The sequence below is a fragment of the Rhipicephalus microplus genome, chromosome 6 (genome assembly GCF_043290135.1).
Source record: "Rhipicephalus microplus isolate Deutch F79 chromosome 6, USDA_Rmic, whole genome shotgun sequence".
NCBI lineage: Eukaryota > Metazoa > Arthropoda > Arachnida > Ixodida > Ixodidae > Rhipicephalus > Rhipicephalus microplus.
In genome coordinates this window covers 86,226,002-86,247,108 of record NC_134705.1, presented here as the reverse complement: position 1 = coordinate 86,247,108, position 21,107 = coordinate 86,226,002, and the positions used below count along the sequence as shown (strand labels likewise).

Sequence of the window (21,107 nt, the reverse complement as noted above, 5' to 3'; positions counted from 1 at the left end):
ACCTCTCTGAATAGCTTTTGTCTCGGCATAACGGGTCAGATAATCCGTCGCGACGATAACTCAGCGGTTTCCTGCAGTGGAAATTGGAAGTGGGCCCAAAATGTCCATGCCTATCTGGTAGAATGGAGCTGTTGGGACCTGCACGGGTTGCAGTAGGCCAGCTGGTTTAGTCGGTGGTGACTTGCGTCGCTGGCAGTCGAGACAGGTACGAACGTGGTGCTTCACGGCTGTGGTTAGTCTCGGCCAGTAATACCTTTGCTGTACTCTGGCCAACGTTCTCATGTAACCCAAATGGCCAGAGGTCACCTCGTTGTGGCATGCTTTGAGTATTTCGGTACGAAGGGCTGCTGGTATGACGAGCAGATAGGCGGATCCTGTCGACGAAAAGTTTCTTTTGTAAAGTACTCCGCCCCGTAAACAAAACGATGACAATACTCTTGCGAAAACTCTTGGCGCCTTCTGAGATCTGCCTTCCAAGTAGTTAATTAAGCCAAGCAACTCAGTGTCGTCACGTTGTTGCTGCGCAATGGCGGTCGTGTCGAGGACACCGAGAAATGCCGTTTCCTCCTCCTCGGGTAGGGTTGCCGACTCAATGGGTGAACGGGACAGACAGTCAGCGTCCATATGTCGCTTGCCTGACTTGTGCACGACCGTCATGTCAAACTCTTGCAGTTTTAGGCTCCAACGCGCTAATCGGCCGGTGGGATCTTTTAGATTAGTTAACCAGCAAAAGGAGTGATGGTCACTAATAACTTTGAAGTGTCGGCCATACAAGTACGGGCGAAATTTCATTACTGCCCATACTACGGCGAGGCATTCTTTCTCTGTTGTTGAATAGTTAGCCTCTGCGCGTGTTAGCGTTCGGCTTGCGTAGGCGATCACTCTTTCTGTGTCCTCTTGCCGTTGCACAAGCACAGCCCCAAGACCTACATTGCTAGCGTCTGTGTGAAGCATCGTCGGGGCTTCTTCGTCGAAGTGGGCGAGCACAGGGGGCGTTTGGAGACGTTGACGCAGGTCATTAAAGGCAGCCTCCTGTTCTTCTTTCCACTCAAAGGCAACATCATCTCTTGTGAGACGAGTTAGTGGCGACGCGATGCGGGCGAAGTCTGCGATAAACCGGCGATAATAGGCACAAAGGCCTAGGAAGCGTCTGACAGCCTTCTTATTGGAGGGTACTGGGAACTGTGCGACGGCGGCAATTTTTCCAGGATCGGGCAGGACGCCTGCGTTGCTGACGACGTGACCGAGAAACTGAAGTTCGTGAAAACAGAAATGGCACTTTTTCTGGTTTCAATGTTAGGCCCGCGAACCGTATGGCACGTAAAACAACTTCCAGCCTTTTGAGATGCTCGTCAAAAGTGGTCGAAAACACTATAACGTCGTCCAGATAGACTAGGCACGTCTTCCACTTCAATCCCGAAAGTACCGTGTCCATAAGCCTTTGAAAAGTTGCGGGCGCGGAGCACAAACCGAAAGGCAAGACTTTAAATTCGTATAAACCATCTGGGGTCACAAAAGCGGTTTTCTCTCGGTCTCTTGGGTCTACCTCGATCTGCCAGTAACCACTCCTCAGGTCCATGGAAGAAAAGTAGCGAGCGTGCCGAAGTCTGTCAAGAGAGTCATCAATACGTGGGAGCGGGTACACATCTTTCTTGGTCACCCGATTCAGCTTCCTGTAGTCCACGCAAAAACGCAGGGTGCCGTCCTTTTTCTTTACTAGCACTACAGGCGATGCCCAGGGGCTCTGCGACGGTTGAATGACGTCATCTGCAAGCATTTTCGCGACTTGTTGTTGTATGGCTTCGCGTTCCTTTGAAGCTACACGATAAGGGTTCTGGTGGATAGGTTTCACCATGTCCTCGGTGATTATTCGGTGCTTTGTCAAAGGTGTTCGACCAACTCGTGATGTCGTTGAAAAGCAGTCGCGAAATTCGGCTAGCAGCTGAAGAAGTCTCTGTCACTCGTCCTTTGACAGAGTGGTGCCAACATCGAGAATGGGTTCTGGTTCTTGATAAGGCTCTTCGTCCAATACCGACAAACATAAACTGCCTCGCATTTCTACAATATTGTCGTACGAAGCGATAGCTGTGCCCTTCGGAAGGTGCCGGCGCTCAGCACTAAAGTTCGTCAGAAGTAAATTCGTGCGTCCACCAGTGAGACGGACGATACCTCGTGCGACCAAAATGCCATGACTAAATAGCAGCGAGCCAATTTGGTCAGCAATGCCTTCGCCATCAAACGCTTCGTCGCCTTCTACTGAAACAAGAGTACATGACCGGGGCGGGACGACCACATCATCATCAATTATACGTAAAGTGTTGCTTATTGCGTCTGAACAGTCAACTAAACCAGGGCTGTTGCGGAATGTAATTGAACGGTCCGGGATGTTGATGACGGCACCATATTCTCTTAAGAAGTCCATCCCTATGATCAAGTCCTTGCAACACGAGGTGAGGATGACGAACGTCGCCACGAAAGAAGAGCCACCGATGTCGAGTCTTGCTGTACACCTTCCGACAGGCATCAACAGCTGGCCGCCTGCTGTCCTCAGGTGACGTCCCGTCCACGTAGTCTTCACTTTTTTGAGGCGTACGGCAAGGTTTTCACTTATGATAGAAAAGTCGGCGCCGGTGTCAACTAAGGCTGTTACTTGCTGTCCGTCTACCGAAACGGTAAGATCTGTGGTCACAGTTTCGTCGGTGTTACAACTTCTCGGCTTTACGGCGTCCTGTGGTACAAGTAACGGGGGCTTTTTTTCGTCGCCTTGACGGCCTGCAACCTCACCCCCGGAGGTCGCCGCCTTCAGTTTCCCCGGCGTGGACTTGGTGACCTCCTTCCACTGACGTCGGCTGTAGTTCGGTGGCGCGACGAAGGCGAATATGCCGGAGACGGAGAGCGTGGTCGACGTCCCAAACCTGGCTGGTAATCAGGCACACTGTCGTCATTATTGGCACGGCGGTTGTCAAAATGGGACTGAGACAAGGGGAGTCCTTGAGAATGAGTGTCCCGGCGTGGTGCGTAGCCGTCGTTGGCGCGTCGATCGTCAGACCATTGCCGAAGAGGTCGAAACATATCTACGCGGTGCCAGCAATGGCGGGAAATGTGGTCCACACCTCCGCAGGTAAAACAAAGCGGGCGCCTATCTACAGTGCGCCAGGCGTCTGTTTTACGAAGCTGTGGACGCCGCAATGACTCGTAATGTGGCAAATGCCGTGTCTCGTTGGGAGACGGCTCTTGGTACGGCGGCATTTCGTACGGCGGTACGACGGCAGGTCGTCGCGGTGTCTGTTCTTGTGGCGACCAAGGAACGGCTGCCGATGGCTGGCGGTACGACGGCGCAACGGGTGGCGGGCGGCGAAGCGCGGCTGCGTAGCTCATAGGTCGCTGATCGTCAGTAGGATCAGCTGTTGAAAACGCTTGGCGTATTTCTTCGCGGACGACTTCAGCGACAGACGCCGTGGGTGGTTCCGTGACCAGATCCCGGAACTTCAGCAGCTCTTCGCGAACAATCTTTCTTATCAAATCGCGCAACGAGCTTTGATGGTCAGATGCCGTAGCGGCGACTTGCATGTGGGCGCTGCTGGACAAGCGATCGTATTGTCGGCATCGTAGGTGAAGCGCCCGTTCGATAGCCGTAGCTTCTTTGATGAAGTCTGTCACGGTGCTTGGCGGGTTCCGCAAAAGTCCGGCGAACAGTTGCTCTTTAACGCCGCGCATGAGGTAGCGCAACTTTTTGTCGTCGGTCATGTGCGGGTCAGCTTTACGGAAGAGACGGGCCATGTCCTCAGCGAACATTGCGACCGTTTCATTGGGTTTCTGAACCCGTAGCTCGAGTAAATGCTGCGCACGTTCGCGCCGGTCAACATCGGCAAATGTGTCAATCATCCCTCTTTTAAAGTCGCTCCATGATGACAAACTGCCTTCTCTGTTCTCGTAGCAAGTTTTAGCGCTGTCGTCGAGATAAAAATAGGCGCGGGAAAGCTTTTTTTCAAGGGACCACTGGTTGGTGTTAGCGACACGTTCATAGTGATCAAGCCATTCTTCGACGTCTTCATGTGCTCCACCACCAAAGCGATCAGGCACCAGCGGCGAAAAAAAGGTTACCTGAGATGGGGTTGGCAAACTACTGTCTCGTAGTAACTGTTGTGGATTGGCGGTGGCCATTGGTAGATCTGAGCGGTGCTTTGTAGAGTGTTCCTGTGAGAGAGTGAACTCTGGAAGGAGGCCTCGCAAGCGACGGCTGAAGCGATGCACGGGAGTGTTGACAAGTGCTTCTGGGCTGGATGAACGACTCCCCGTGGGAGTGTGGAGCATCAGGCGGGGTCGCGGGCCAGCACCTCCACCAGTGTCGCAGTACAACGCGAACAAAGCACAAGTACGCCTTGAGGCAGCAAAAGCAGCGTGTTCTCAACAGCTGAGCCACAAGATTTTCTTCGTTCTCGCGTCAAGCCAGAGGCCCACTAGCTGGTGTCCGCTAAATCCCCCCATCATCGTTTTTGTCCACATGTAGACACGGGTCAATATATATATATATATATATATATATATATATATATATATATATATATATATATATATATATATATATATATATATATATATATATATATATGCACCACCCAGGCACTCTTCGAATCGGCGCGTGCGTATTGAAGCGTGGGTCACTTTGCGAGAGCTATATGCTGCTGCCTGCGTTTCATCTTTTCATCTCTTTACGTTGCCTGCGCTCGTCAGCTCACTGCTCCAGCCGGTCGATAACAACCATAAATCGGCACGGCGAATACGCTCCCGATCGAAGACGTCGAGAAGAGAACGAACAAAGAAACTAAACAGTGTACGTGAAGCGGGCAGCCCCGGTAGTGCGATTTTTAGAAGCCCCGACGCGAGAGTACGTCCTCCACGCAGTGCAGATAAAACGAGCGAGCGTTTCTGCGCCGTACTGACAAGAACGAAACGAAAAACAAAAGAAAAAACTATCAAAGACGCGAAAGTGCACGGTGAATTGAGGAAAGTGTTCGAAGTACAAGTGGGAGAGTCGCAAAGAGACGACGGGAACAACGCCAACAAAAAATAAATAAAACCGCGGCAGAGCAAAGTGGGGGGGAAAGATTACGAGTACACGCCGGTAGTACTTCTGACGTGCGATATTGCATTCTTCGCACGCTGAGACGGGCGCTCTTCCATTTCCTTTTTTTTCTTTTCCCTCTTTTTTTTTTCTATTTAACAGCATCAGAGCCGTCACCCATGTTCCCAGTAGTGTTACGCTTCCTTTCTCAACGCGAACGTATCGCCCTACGCGGTGCTCGAGCCAAAATGTCTCTCTCATCACTTTAGGAAAGAATAAAAGAAAAAAAACACACCACGCGAGGACGCGAAAGAGGATTGTGCGTAGAAAAAAAACACACATTCTATGTGCTAGTGCGAAATAATATATCGTGGAATCAATTAGAGAGGGATTAGAAGCGCACTAGGCAGTCCCATACCTTTACGTAATAGCTTAACACGTCGCTACTGATGGACGTGTCAAAAAGATGAAGAAGAGGAGCGAAAATGAGTGACGGCAACGATGAGGAGAGAGAAGAAAAAGCCAATATACCACATTGGGTGGGAGCCATGCGCTTAGGCCATCGTCATCATCATCAAAAAATAAACATGTATTTGAAGTTGTTCCCGCCTGGTTAATGCAAGTGGTCTGGTCTTCTCGCATTTAATTTTTGCGCTATTTTCCTTTTTTTTAGAGCTATTACGCATACTTCGGATTACCATCCAAACCAAGGTGTCAAACTGGAATTAGCGACCGGGCAGTGGTCACGAAACTTAGCATCCCACAAAGAGCGGGGACAGTGAAGAAGCAAAAACCGGGGAGTATTGAACAAAATGAGAGCTTTAACGTTGCCATTTGGGAGAGAGAAAAAAAAGAAACCTTTTTCCATATCTCATATACGGGAAATATCTGGCGAAAGTATGACGTCAGGATCCGAGAAACGTGGCTACAGCGATATCCGCAATCACTAATACGGGAACGCCGATCCAGAAGTACAGAGTTTTTAGTTGCGCGGTTACGTTTGAACAAAACATGACCGCACTGGGTGCCTAACACATGCGGTCAAAATACTGAATCCAAAATATTGAATGCTGCAAAAAATAGTGAAACTGTCTGTGTATAGCCTATGCAAACAAAACATTTTTAATCCTAATTGGCGGAAACAAAAACGTCTGCGCCATTTTAACAATGTCGCCACCCAAAAACAAAACAAATATGTGAAGCAAAGATTGTCATGTATCATCTGCGGGCCGCGAGCGAAATGCCGGCGGCCGCGTGTTTAAAACCAGTGACCTAAACGCCAAGATACGAAGTCCTCACTTGTGTCGCAGACTGGGCAAGTATCATAGTGTCGAGGAATCACACCAAGACAAAAGAACGCACCAACAAACCAGGAAACCATTCAGAGCCTTGCTAGTATTGCGATGTGATGATCAGCGCGTTCATTGGACGAACCGTTCGAAAGAGAACTAATCCGGCATATAAGGTGGCGTAGATGTGCATCAGGGCGGTTTCGTAACCTCCTGGTTGTCATATAGAAAAAAAAATCACTATAACTTTAATCGAGACCCTCTGTCAAATTTTAGACGAACAGTGTTCCTTGCTGACGCGACCAGGTATGATGACACCAGCTCCACAAGTAGGTGCGCAGCGATTGTGAAGAAAATCAAAAGAGTGCTGATTGTTGCTACCGCTGTACAGAAAGCTGGGTTCATTACCTATATACGCAACTAAGAATAACAATTCTAGATTATATATATATATATATATATATATATATATATATATATATATATATATATATATATATATATATATATATATATATATATATATATATATATATATTCAGTGAGAGGGACGGGAAAGACGGAAGCTTGCGAAGCTGAAAAATTCGACAACAGGGGGCGGGTGCGCGAGCTGACGTTTCGGCAAATGTACTGCTCTTTTTTTTTACAAGGCTGCAACTCATTTCTTAAGCGCTTCTGTGTATGTTTCGTACTGTCTCCTCTATCCTAACAAAGGAGAAAGAGATGGCAACGGCCCTGTCTTAGTAAATATGATTAGATGTTTTACGAGAACATCGCGGAAATCTACTTTCTCTAATAGCTGACGGACTTAACAGCATTAAACCATATCTGGAGACGAAACCGATAAACTTGCCCACTTCATAAAACGCAGAGAAGATCAATCGCCGATTGTGTTCTTTTTTGAATGAGTGCCTATGCATAGCAGGCTAGATGCAAGCTAATAAGCATGCACGTCTACAAAAGAAAACAGATACGTGAATTGTCGGCATTTATATGATCGTTTTCGTTTCTTCTCTCACAGCTGACCCGTGCATTCTCTGTTGCACGTTGTATTGGACCGACCACTAGCCACTTTAGGCTATCGCTCCAAATAATCTTTGTGTTTTAATTATTCCTTTCATAAAAATATTGTTCCTTCTTTCTTTTTTTCCTTTTGAAGAAAGAGTGAAAGAAAAATCATTCCATAAACTCGGCCCTCAATATTGCGATGAACTAGGCCGATAGCTCTGCAACACCAGTCCAACGTGCTCAACGGTGCCGCTAAACTCCAATCGATACAGATGTACTCGAGCACGGCCTAATATTTTGCCCCGCAGATATTGCACAGTGAACGAGTGCGAGGTTCACAAACACATCGACGAGTATTCGAGACGTTCGCGCAATAAGAAATACTTTTTTCTGATAAAGCAGATACAGAAGCCGCAAGCAACGACTCTTTGCGGTCGCCAAAATATACAAGAGTTAGATCAATACATAAAGCTAGTTCTGAGTACAACTAAACGAGAGCCGAAGGACTTACGCAAAACACGGCGTCTCGAAACAACTGTCAAACAGAAAGGACGTTGCTATAAAACCTGCCGACAAGTATGCTAGTATAGTAGTCTGACCCAGAGAAAACATATCGAAGCGAAGCAATCAACAAACAACCGAGTTGGCTCGGGACGTTGTAAATCCCCTCCCAGACGTTGTAAATATGCGCGACCCCCCCAAACATGCATTGCCCAGACAAAGACAACAACTCTCGTGCAAGTCTTTCACCACTTTTCGTTGAGATTGTCTGCTAAGAGAGAGCGCTCGGAACGACCGTGGCAGCAAACGCAAACTCGCGACGCAAGTGGCGGGCCGCTATCCACAAAAAAAAAAAAAAAAAAGGCGGGGTTTAACATCAATGATGCGAAGTGTAATTTAAAATTGATTTCTTAAACGTGTTTCAGGCTATATTATCCGCTGGTATTTCGTACATGATCCGTGTGCGTCCACACAAATATTATATTGAAATATATCACACAAGCACAAGCGGATCAGCACTACTCTTTTAAGCTGTCGCCGCCAAACGCACTGTGCGAGGCACGCATATCTTGAGCGTGGTGACGAAGAAATGAAACGATCCAACGGGAGACACTTGGATCAATCCCAGCTCGTGATGAGCAGCGGGGTCCCACGTTGCAGCTTGTGCACAGAGAGAGAGAAAGAGAGAAATACGTTGCGGTGACCATGCAGTGCGCAAGAGAAGCGTTCTGACAGCGCCTTATCTCGCGGCGCAGTCGGGAACACTTTGCGCCCCAGCAGACTACGCGTGGCGGTCTCGATATCGCAAAAAAAATAAAAAAACGCGACAAGTCGCCATGTAGATTGATGCCAGTTAGCGCCTCGCTTGACCAGATTCCGAGAAATGCGATTGGTGCAGAGCATTTGCGGGACGATGTCCCATGTCCCGCTATATATATATATATATATATATATATATATATATATATATATATATATATATATATATATATATATATATATATATATATATATATATATATATATATATATATATAACAATTTACACAACACGCAAGAGGTTTCTTTGCTCATCCACAACAAAAGTGATGCTGGATTCATTGGTGATTTTTGTCACCCTTTTGGTGGAGCCCGACGATCAAATCTTTCATTAGCCAGGCCCATGTGTTGCAATCTTGAGGTCAGCGACCGACAAACATCTAAGGCATAAATTAACATCGCCACCCCACATTCGCTGTAAGCCGTTTGACTTCTGTAGCAATACGGGCTCCCGCTGAAAGGCAGAAAAGCAGCCCAACGTAAGTAAATGCACCCTAAAGTGAAACCCCGAATAAGTTTAAACTAGACTGATACTCCGAAACCACGAATGCCGTTAATTTCACTTCCACAGATCTATTGACAGGCGAGAAAATCGATGGCAAAGTTTCACTTATGACGGTATTTCCCGGCAAAATCTTCGACCGTGACGTCACAGATTTTAAACATGTACCCCTCTTATTAAAATTTTTCTTACTCTAGCCACACTGGCTCAGCGCGATCAACAAACTTGGTATGATACGCCAGGAATACTTTTCGGGAGGGGCCAATTTACTGAAGGCCCTCATAAACGCATTTTTTTCTATTTGTCCTAAGTAAAACGCCTCGTCTACTCAAATTTCAGGAGAAGGGGGGGGTGGCACCCCTTTGGCTACAAGCCTGATGTACGCAGCAAAACTGTCCTTGTGGTTTTACTTGAATATGCTGCTCCTATCCGGTTGGGGACTGCGCGGCACCGGGATTCGAACCACGGACCTTTTGCATGCGAGGCGGATGCTCTAACCACTACGCCATCGTTGCGCTCTCTCATATACACCATCGCACCGGCTCTAATCTAATGCATCTTTACATATATGACTTTAGATATATGACACCGCAACGTGCTTCACACAAGACGACGGCCCATAACGCGTGGCGTTCACGAGTCGTAAATTCACGCGTCTCGTGAATGCACACGTAGAAAGGTATTCAGGGGAACGGGAATTACGCGGGGCGGAGACTAGCTGCTGCCCTCTAGCGCGACATATATGTTCAACTAGTCAAAGATAAAGGGGTAAAAGCTCGTTGTTGCGACCCCCGTTAACTATAGCGAAATTGGATTATTCGGACATTCTCTCTGCTCCGGGCCAGCATATGTGTTGTTTAATGGTAAGAAAAGCTGTTCATTCGGTCACATGTTACCGCAAAGCGCTTACTTCGGACGATGCTCGCCAAGCACGAAGCACCACATGTGTGCGCGACGCGAAGAAGAGATAGAGGCGTTCGCGAACAACCGAAACGGCCGCGGGTTTTCAGAAAGGCGCGGTCACCGTACATGACTGCGCATTAGCGCGCCAGGTTTATTCCAGCTTCCATTTGATTGATTTATTTGTAGGGTTCAACATCCCCAAACCACGATATGATTATGAGAGACGCCATAGTGAAGGGCTCCAGATATTTCGACCACCTGGGGTTCTTTAACGTGCACCCTAATATGAGCACACGGACCTACAACATTTCCGCCTCCGTCGGAAATGCAGCCGCCGCAGCGGGGTTCGATCCCGCGACCTGCGGGTCAGCAGCCGAGTACCTTAGCCACTAGACCCCCGCGGCAGGGCTCCAGCTTCCTTTTTGACTTGGGACAGGGCGAGCGCAGTCCCCGGAGTCCAACTGGGTGGAAGCTGTCGAAGATGAAGAGCGCCAGCCGCGTTCCACATGGGACCACTCGCTGAGTTGAGGTCGGCGAAGGATTAGTTGCCAGTCAATCTTCCGGTTAAATTATTACCGTCACGTGAGCGTGGTGATGTAGACTGCCGTGGTCCCGCGACGAGGGATGGGTTGAAAGCGCGTTTCCGCTCAAGACACGGGGCTTTTCGGCCGGAGTAACACTGTGAACAAAGTTACGAATTACCAAAATTACGGGTTTTACACCGTTCTCATGCGAAATAGCTGCTACGCATTCATCGAGAGAATGAAAACGCGTGGGCGTAACAAACACCTGTTCATTGTTTTCTTGATAGGTTTAGAAAGTTCGACATTCGGTTATTTGGGACATTTTTTGCAATCTCGTGAAAAGCAATATTAGCAACCTTTTACTGTAATATTACTATTAATCTTTAATAATAATAATAATAATAATAATAATAATAATAATAATAATAATAATAGAGGTCTAACGTGCCAAAACTACGACGCTATTACGAGGCGCGCCTTACTAAGAGGTCTCCGGAACTTCGCGCCATTTTGTGCTTTTTTTATCGTTGCGCTAGCATCGCACACTACACGGGTTGCTAAGAATTTAGCCTCCATCGAAAACTAGGCGTCACCACTGACATCGAACCTGCTACCTTCGGGTCAGCAGCCGAGTACGGTGACCACTGCACCATTACTCCTAATGACCGCTGGCAGAAAGAGGTAACTTTCGGTCGACCAATACTGCGGCACTATCACACCTCACAATGCGAATCGAATAACTGAAAGAAAAAAAAAACGTGTACTCGAGCGTTTCAAAATGCCACCACTATAGATCGGCTGAAAAGCAGACCGGCCAGCCGTACACCGTCACGGCGAGGGAAATCGATAAACGTTCTTTAATACCCAACGTTATCGTCAGACGATACACGCAAATCGGGTCCGGTGAGGCCTACAACAGCTTGACCGTTATCTCCACGCCACGTAATACAATCTCTGCTTGTCGCGAACACTTGTTTCGCTCCATTATTGCGTTTTGCATAAAGTTCATTAAGTTCACATCTCTTTCTATCTCCCTCTGTACCCAGCAGTTGCGCTCATATCTTTTTTGTTGGCCCTCATTCTATTTTTTTTCTGCATACTCGTCATATCTGGTCCCACTTCATCCTTCCCATCTTTCTTCTGCCAGCCCTCCGATAACGACGCGATAGCCGCGCGACCCCGTCACGCTGCTCGCTCGCTTTCCAACGATTTCTCCTTCTTTCAAAACTCGCTTCAGCTTTCCCGCATTACACGCTTGCGCAAAGCGGAGCACCCTTTACAGGGGCACAAGCACCACTCCGCTCTTTGTCAGCGAAGTCCCTCTCTTTCTCCCTTTTTTAAGCGACTGAAAAGCAAGCAATACGAGCCTGCCGTTCAGCCCTGGGTTCGATCAATGTCGGCGCTGATGTATTTTCTTCTTTATTATTCTTCGGGCACGTTCTCTCCCCTTTTGGCCTTCTTCGCTTTATTGTTTCTTTTCGCGACAACGCACGAACTCTCGCTGCTCACTTTTCGCCATGGTCCAACCCCTCCTTCCCTCCCCGCCCGAAGTTTTGTATCGTATTCTTCGTCCTTCCCTCGTCGCGCCGCCAAAACCACCACTAGCGAACGGGGCCCGCTCTCTGTCAACGCATTGGCACACGACCCGAAATCTCCTCCGCCTCGTAGACTGACTGCGGCGGCCATGGCTGCTTCTTCCTTCTCTATCGGTGGTCCCCTTATTATCGCGTTTCGAGACTCAATTCAGCGGCTAATACTGGGGCAGCCCACCAAGGGAGTTGCGACGAACCGACACTACGTGTGTGGCGCCGGGATGGCGATAACCCGCAGTAAATAGATTCCCGTCCTTCCTCTCGCGCCTTTCTCACTTCTTTCGTTTGTGGGTGATCCCTCTGCGCGTTTGTCGCAAACTGTTCCAACCTCTCTCTCTCTTTCTTCATCGCGAATGTGTGTGTGTGTGTGTGTGTGTGTGTGTGCGTGTGTGTGTGTGTGTGTGTGTGTGTGTGTGTGTGTGTGCGTGCAAACAATGGTTAAGGCGATAGCGGTGACATCTACTGGCAGCCTCCCGAGATCGTTTCAAGCACACACACACAAAAAAGACACGACAAAGAGAGAGAGTGTGTTTGTTTGCTTGTGTATGTGTGTTAACGTTGACACGAAATCGCCTGTGGTTCACTCACACCCTACCCACGGCACAGTGTTGCGCACACAGCGCAGAGAGCACGCACCGGGAGCCGCTTTTTTTCTATACGCCGACCCCAATATCGTCGTCGTCTGCCCGTCTTGACCACACGGCGGGAGACGAAGAGATTTATTTACACTCTACGCGCGGGGAATAACGTTCCCTCCTATTCATTATTGCTTTTTTTGTTTTCTTTTCTAATCCGTCTCTGCCCATCCTTGTAGCGAACAGCAGGCGCTCTGTTACACTTCATTTTTGGCACGAGCAAAGATAAATCAGAAGAAATAAATCAAAGGCACCCCATTGGTGATTCAAACCAGCGACCTCTCGCTCGTCAGCACGCTGCGTTATCAACAAACTAGGCCACACCACCTTTTTTCTTTCGTGGTGTTTATTAAAATGTGTGCTAGAATGAACATAAATGACACTAATAATATGGAACATAAGTACAATCACACAGCAACAATAAGTGCTCTAACGTTATTGAGGAAACATTCGGCTATTAACGAAGTTCAGCAGCGACAGTTCTTCACATCGCGCTATACAGAAACGGTGGCAAGGCCAAGCACCAGTTCGGTTTAAAGTCCATTTCATCATAAATGTCATTTACGTGAACAGCCATTTTAATGAAATGTCGGCTAGAAGAAATAGTAGGATGCGCACGTATGCAAGACGCGTATACAAACGGTATAGCATACGCGTCTTCCACAGGCTGTGCATACGCATGAGAAAAATACATGTTGAAAGGCACTTCACTCACTAACGGCGAGCGGTGTATATACACCATTTACCACTGGCTTACCGTCGATGGACTTGAAATACACATTCTTGAACAAAGCATGCACTTTGTACAAACCACACATGATTTTCCTAAACATTGGCATGTCCGATGGCTTGATCAATGGAGGGGTGGCTTCACTGAAGCACATACAGTTGGATGAAAGGGGCATTCTAAAACGTCTCTGGCTCCAATTTCACTCTGAAGCAACAGTAAAAATCGCTCGCATCAACTTTAGGACTATTCGAGAAGTTGCTGGTCCTGTCGTGCCTGCGAATTCGGTTCCCATACCAATGCGCACCGCCACAATCACTTAAGACAGACAAACTCAACTCACTGCCCCAGATGAGCTGTGGTGACGATTTCGCCGTTAAAACATCGCACGGCTTTGCCGTCGCAACAGTGTACGTCTCCCCAGGAACCTCACGGACTCACGTCATGAACTTCTTGCTGCACAACTTCCGTGCGGTGTGCCTACAAAATGTGCCGGTGATAGTCACTCGAGATTACAACGTTAACGTACTTCGACATGAAAACCAGTGGCTTGCCGCGTTTCTCGAACTAGGACTTTGCCTCCCGTCGGACGTCGCGCAGTCAACTATTCACAACAACACCCGTTTAGACTTGGCACCGCTCCAACACCTATGGCGAAGGGAACGCGTTGTGGCGCGTTCGTACGGACGCACGCACGCACGGCGTTACACACGTGAATCAAAGAGTTCTTTCTTATCAAAAAAATTACAACACGGTCACCTTCCTTCCCCATGCTTCGTATAACGTCAATTTCCAGGGTACGTAAGAGCTGCAGTACATTGCGGTTCGAGAGACCATGGTTTAGCTAGCTTAACCAAAACTAGATTATCACCGCGACGTGGAGTTGTTGCTTCCCCCCACCCCTATCAACGCGTAGCTGTCAAAGACATCTCCGGCGAAATTCAGCGGCTTTTCACGAACACAGCGCGATAGCGTGGCTTCCGTGAGCTTGAAGGCATATCGGCGGAGGAAGGATGACGCGAAACGCGAAGTGACGCGAATATTTTGTACACAAGAGAACGTGGACAGCTTTTAAAGCACTAGTGGCTTTCCGATTTCCGGGCACATTATCACTTTTTTGAAATAGCTGGTGGCTATTCTAGCATTTCACTAGGCTAATACAATTCCCCAACTCACGGCTACAAAATTGACATCTGAAGGACAGTAAGGTTGTACATAAGTTATAGAGCAGAAATAAACTGCATGCACGTTACCTTAAGCAGTGTAGTCGGGTCACATAGACATCAATGTACACACACTAACATCATTCGGCGACAACTATGTGTTCTTAAAGCTGTCTCAAGCTCAAAGACGACGCGGTTTACACCTTGTAAAATGGACTTTCCCTCAATGCGGCTTCTGCGCGACTATACTTTCTAATATTCAGTCTAAGCAGACGATATATTAACGCAGAAGGCATTAGCAGCTACCGTGTGCTATTCAGAGTACGATACAGTTGGGCACACTACATTCGCCTAAGAAAACTCCGTGACAGCCATCTATAGAGTAGCTATTTTACCATGTACCTTATATCATAGGAACGCTGTACAAATACCAGGAGTACGCCCACGTATCGATTACCTGTCTATTTCTAAACCTATACAAAACATGAAACAATTCCGTTTTCAAAACAAAGTGCCTACCGTTTTACTGCCGATCCCAAGCAGTGGGGTGCGCCAGTTTACTAACCAGCAGACCACTAAGCGCGCGGGTGCTCATGGGACTTCTTCTACGACACGCCGGGTTCATCGCGACGTGACCTTTCTCGAGAGACGCATAAGACTTTCTCCTTAACAATGTAAGAGAACGGGCAAGGAAAGGTCTAGAAACAATAAGGGCACAAAAAATAGACCAACAGGAGGCCATGCATCACTTCAGCTAACTGACCTCGCGAAGCGAGACGCACGAATGCCAAATCAAACATCTAGGAATGCGTCTAACACTGTGCAGACTACTTGGCCGCCGACTGGATCGCAATTTATCCATCACCCGAGGAAGACCTAGCACAATAAAGGTAGGCCGGCTTATACAGACGCACGATAGTTCTACCGTGCTCTCGGGAAACGCTAAACTGCGCACGCAATTCCAGAAATGGCTCACCCAGGTGCTGGCGCTGGAACTTGATCCGTCTTATATGCCTCTGCGATTGCACAAACCTCCAGATCAGCCGCGATCTCGGTATGTAGTCAATTTCGTGGAAGAAATAGATCTCCCTTTAATCTAGGGAAGAGTCCCGTGCGTTAATCATAGACTGCTGCGCTACAGAAATAAGACTTGACGCGGTCAGTTGTGCAACGACAGCCGAATACGTCACAATAAAGAAAGAGAGAACGTGTTCTCGTCTGCTTTAATAAGAAAAAGAAGAAAAAAAGGCAGGGAGAGAGTCGCATGCTTGTATAAGTAATTTTGCCTCCGTAGGAAAGCAAATACATTTTCTCTCTATTCCATTTATTTTTTATCTCTTCATTGTACATGTGTGTTTCATTTTCTTTTTTTCTTTAATTTCTCTCTCCCTCATTTAATATTTGTCACTAACGCTTCCTTTCTAATAATTAATTTCTCGGGCTCTTTCTTTCTCGGTCTCTCTTTTACTCTCTCGAGTAATTTATCTTTCTGTTTTGCTCTGTTTTTCTACCTCTTTCTTGCGTATCTGTTTTTCTCTACCTCTTCCTAACTCTATGTTTTTTCTGTTTTTCTGTGTTTTCTTTTCTCTTTCTTCCTTCCTATCTTTCTATACACTTTCTTCTTTTTTATCACTTTCTCTTTTTCTATCCCTCTATTTCGTGCTTTCTTCCTCTTTCCCTCAATTTCACGCGGCCCATATGTGTTCTGGGAGCTGCACTGAATAACTAACAGCGTTTCTCAATCCTCCTTCGCATAGCTGCCTGAAGTTTATTTGTTCATGTTGGAACACATTACTACAACAGGCTCACACAGCCCCGCTTTTGAAAATCCTAATGAATGAATGAATGCATCTTTGTTACACCTTGAGTACTCTTTTCAAGAAATGTACAAGCTAATCATAAAAGCTAATCCCGAAGGTACAATCCTGCAAGCTCCAGTCCGTGAAAGCCGTCGAGAGAGATAAGATGACGCCCCCTTTCGTCAGGCTCTGCCTCGCGAGTCTTTCCAAATGCGAATCTTTCCTAAGTACTCCTGCGTTTCACAAGTGTTCTCATTTGCCTTGCTACGTTAAGCTGTGGCATAGTAGTAATGCGTTATTGTACTACTGCATCTGCTGCCACCCCTTTCGTCAGGGATCAAATTTTGCTCCCATGTTTCGAAAGGTTACAAAAAAAAATAAACAGCATTCTCACCTGGTAGCTTTCCACAAGGCTTGTTCTCATACGTGTGCATTACGAGGCGACCTGAATTCGTCTTCCCGGCGACGGCTCAAGAGGTTTCTTTTCTCCTTTACTCATTAAACATTCCGTTGCACTCTTGCCTTTCTGCGTTGATTGCGAGTCGCGCGAACGAAGTCCCAGCCGGCAAATTACACCCGCTTTGCTCGTCGGCGAGAGATGAAACTAGACGTCGGTAAAGCTCTCTCTCTCTTTTTTTTTTTTCGACACGCCCGGCGAATCACATGCGCTACGAATCGCACAGTGAACATTTCTTTAGCGAAAAGTAGATTCGTATAGTAGTAATAAGCAGTGGGGAGCATACACCATACACCCATACACTAGTATGTACAGCGTAGTGATTTCAAACAAACACCAATTTATGCAACACCAACACAGTGAGGCGCCAAATATGCCGCTGTCAAGCAGTCCCAAGATCAATGATCCCGCGGCTTACACCTTGTAAGAATAACCTGCCTCACATGTGGTTCTTTCACAGTGATCGCCTGCTATTCATTCCAGGCAGTCAATGCAGTTGTGCAGACGGCAGTAGCAGGGATAGTTTGCTATTAAGAGTGTACAGATGGTAAGGTTGTGCAGACTGCAGCATGCAGCGTCTATATATAGTCTACCAGACACACTATGCGGACGACTGTATATATAACCCACTATACCAACTATGTTATACCGGACACTCGAGGCAGACGAGCTCGCATGTAAACAATTATGACAACTATAGCCGGTTACAGCCTGAGAATAAAAGTAGGCTCCGCCCAAAGTAGTCACCGTCCCAGCCAGGCAGAATTTGCATAAATGTCCCACCGAACTGCTATCAGTTATTTCCGCGACATCGGGCAGATTTCACGTAATTCAGGCGTATGACTTGTCCGTACAGGCACGTGGTCAATTCGATGGTATGCGGCCGAAATATTTTACTTCTCGGCGAATTTCATCAAAAGTTCCGACTTCACTGCTCTGCCGAACGTAACGTTTTTACAAAAAGCAACAAACTTTTAATTTATATTATGCGTAGTACTTTCATTTCTAGCAAAAAGGTGCTCATGCATGGTTAGAACGGAAATCGCCAATCACTGCTCTGTTCCACAGACGACTGACAGGTGCGCTGCAGTACTGGGGGCGGAACGCGTATTTATTTTTAGGTTGTAACCGACTATACACTATACCGCACACACCAGGCAAACGATCTTATATGTCAACTATTGTTGCAACTATGGCCTACCAGACACACAAGGGTACAGTTGCGCAGACGACCGTATACATGAACGATTACCGTCTGCTAGGTAGCTGCATCGCCCGGCCCTACCGAATCTCGTTACGGTGCGTCTCATTTCCTTCTGTACGCAGGGCCACCACGGGCATGCCGAACAACACGCACTTTTCCTCTGCGCCATTCGAGGTGTTCGCCTTGCAAACGGCATCCGCAATACGATAACAACGTATTGTTGTTGAAACATGTCTGGACCGATACGCTAGACTATCCTTGTTCCGCGCATGTACCATCCAATCAGGGCGCGTAAGCACCCCGAAAAATGAATCCAATTAGATATTGATCGTACCTGGGCACTCGACCGTATATTTTTGCTTGCCCAGCTTGACCCCGGCACCACCACGCCAACCCCGTTCTCCTCCGCTGCTTAAATCACCAGGTGTGCGGGTGTGCATGAGTCGGGGAGTTCTTATTACGCCGCCGCGCAAGCCATGAATAAACAGCGCCACTCCAGGAGCTCCGAATCCGCGGATTCGAGCTCCTTTTAGCGTTGTTCTTTCTGTTTGTACACCCGACCCATGTTCAACCACCGACCTGTTTCAGTCTACGCTCGGTCTTATAGGTATCTTTCGTACCGCCTTTTCGTTTTATTCGTCCTACGTGGCCACGGATTAAGGGCTCCAGTCGGATAGACTAAAACGCCGAGTCTTGTGTTTTTAACGACTCTACATACGCCCGACGCCAGACGAAAAAAAAAAAAAAAAGATGTAACGTCCCCAAGCATCTTCGTTGGCCATGTTTTTTTTTCTCTCTCTCTTTCTTTTACCATATTTGAGCAGTCTTAGGCTTTCGCAACGAAGCCCGTGTCAAAACGAAAGTCGGGCAGGGAGCCGGTTCTATCTCCCCACCCCAGAGCAACCCGCATGCCTGCAACATTTCGCAAGAACACCGCTTTCACTGCTTTGTGCGCGCATACTATGCCTATCTGTACACGAACGCGCTTTTCTTCGAGAGGCTACTGCACTGCTGGCCAGACGGCGATCGATGCGGCTGGCAGACGGAAAGAACTTCTGGTTCGCCCCGGGAAAACAGGGGTGCTTGCCCTTCCAGAACTGTTGGGTTGTCGCGCCTTTCTTTCCCTTTTCTTGCGTGGTCTGCAACTTCTGTAATATACGCGGCGGTCAGCCCGCGAAAGAATCCTTCGTGCGGGATACGTTATCTCCTTTTTTTGTGTGTCCTTTTTGCAGCACATCCGTGAAGTGTTTTGCAATGTCGCGTGGCGTGACCTGAAAGCTATCATCATCATCATAAACATGCACGCACCCTCTTCGTCATCTGCGTCGTCTTACGCTTCGCCTCCCACAACGCGTGCCCGGATTGGATCGGTGTGGGATGGTGTAACTTAGATGGGCGAGACAGCCAGTACAGAGAGATAAAGAGAGAAAGATAAATGAACGAATAGAGAGAACGAAAGCAGCGAAGAAGAAAAAGAGATAGAAGGCGAGATAATGGTTACAGATAAGGGGAAAGGAAACTGAGAAAGAAACACAAGAGAGAAAGAAAACTATACAAAGACAGAGCATGCAGATAGAGAAAGAGATATAACCAGGCACAAAAAAGAGATAGAAAAAATAAAGAAAGAGCACAAGAAGGCCTGTAAAGAATAGTATAACGACGGGTGGGTAAAAAAGGGGAGTGAGGGTGAGGAGGAAAGCAAGTCCATCTGCTCCACTGTTTCATCACTCTATCAGTATAGTGTGTAGCTACCCCAATTTTCGTGTGTTTTTTTTTTTTCTGGTTCGTGGAACAAGCCTTGCGGAGATCACAAACAGAACAACACCAAGCTTGCTGAAGTGACCTATGAAGAGAGCTAGAGATATGTGGGATGAAACCGATGAGCAACGGCGGCGAGTCCTGGAAGAGGAGAGACGGAAAAGAAATCGGAGAAAACAAGGAGAAAAAAAGGAAATAGTTCGAGAATGAAAAGCGACTTTCGACATCGCGTAGCTCCTAACAAGACAGACGCCGCCCCCGGGTTCTCCATTGTAAAGCACGGCAAAAGGAGCGGACGACGCCTTGAATCGTAAAACATGCACACGTACGTCGTATATAGACACGGTCTCAACGACGATGAATCTTGTACGTGCTTCTCCGCTGAGAACTCGGCGTTCCAACGTACCCTTCGCTGTGTGCGTCTTACAACCCACAAACTTCCCAGGAGAGATGCCGTACAAGCAAGCATAACCTCTGACTATTTAGTACCGGGATCACTCACGAAGTACGCTGACTAGTTACGAGGCAACGCTACTCCTAAAATGTTCATTTACCTTGGTGAATTGGTTTCAAAATGGAAATTATGACCTAAGTAGATGTGCAGTTTTTGTTTTTAAATATGAACATGATGTCAGTTATGGTGTATAATCTGTCCTTTTGTATCCGCGTACTATGCTAACACGATTCTATATCGACCAATTTCGTCTAAGTTTGAATTTCAAAGTGTGTGTGGGTGGGGGGGGGGGGGGCAGTCGATTAACAATTAAAATAGAAACAAGTAGCGCTAGTTGCGACGGGACAAGCAAGAACTGAGGGACGCTACAGCATCGTTATGGCATCAGCTTTGCGTTACAACTGTACCTGTGGGAAACACCGTATTTTATCGCGTATAACCCGCACTTTTAGCAACTATTTGCGTAAAATTTTTCTTTACCGTAATCGCCTTGATTTGCCGCGAAGCTAGCTTTCTGCATTGCTGCAAAGCAGTGCCACAAAGCCACCTTTGCGCACCAATATCTGCGTTTTTTTTTTTTTTTCCCATCTTGACTTTGCACAACACGCTGCGGGGATAGCTTGTGATTCATTCGGACTTAAAATATTTCAGCGCAAGTTTTTTTCTAGGGCAGGATAGAAAAGTGCTAGACAGAACGGACGTTGACT

General features: G+C 47.4%; 1 protein-coding gene across 1 annotated transcript in view; it reads left to right on the top strand.

The window, feature by feature from the left end:
• The window catches only part of LOC119168564 (sodium/potassium/calcium exchanger 4-like), a 115,845-nt gene that overhangs the window by 42,510 nt on the left and 52,228 nt on the right, over positions 1–21,107 (top strand). The window lies entirely within an intron of this gene.